Consider the following 715-nt stretch of genomic DNA (forward strand, 5'->3'; position numbering starts at 1 on the left):
TTGGGTGATTTCACACCTATATTCTGAGAGGAAAGCTGAGGATAGCAGAAACAAAATAACCATTTGAGAGATTAAAAAAAAAAAGAAAAGAAAAACTTCAGTTCTGTGACCGGTAATTTTAAAAGCAAACGAGTAATAACAGTGTTTTAAAAAATCTCACACCACCTCCTGTAGCAACTGTTCCATGCACTTTGATGGCCCAGCTCTGCGTTTGGTCCAGAGCTGTCTGCAGGCTGTCCCAGCCCTGCCTCTCCTGGTCCCCTTACCGTTTCTCAACTCTTGCAAGGTGTCCTCGTGCAAAGCCCGCAGTCTCTGAAAAGTCATCGCACAGTCCCGCGTTGATAACAGCTGCAGTTGCATTAGAGATGCACACAGAGTGGACAGCTCAATGGTATGCCTTTTGACACATAAAGTAATATAGGACTTTTATAAAGGAAAGAAAAAAATGTCCAGTTGTGATTCCATTGGTCAGATTTCATCGAGGCCAAGTTTTCTCCAATTAACCAGATCCTGGCCTGGTGTGGACAGGACTTGGTGAGTCCGGGCGGAGGGTGTGTGCGAGGACGGAGGAGGGACTGGTGTTTCCGCTCGCACACGAGAGGCGTCGAGGGCCTGGGGGCCCCGGCCCGTGCCCCTACCCTGGCCAGGGGCGCGGCCGGGCGGGGCGGGGCGGGGCGCGTGGGCGGGGCGACGGCGGCTCCTCCCCCGGCGGGCG

The sequence above is a fragment of the Lagenorhynchus albirostris genome, chromosome 14 (assembly GCF_949774975.1).
Source record: "Lagenorhynchus albirostris chromosome 14, mLagAlb1.1, whole genome shotgun sequence".
Taxonomy (NCBI): domain Eukaryota; kingdom Metazoa; phylum Chordata; class Mammalia; order Artiodactyla; family Delphinidae; genus Lagenorhynchus; species Lagenorhynchus albirostris.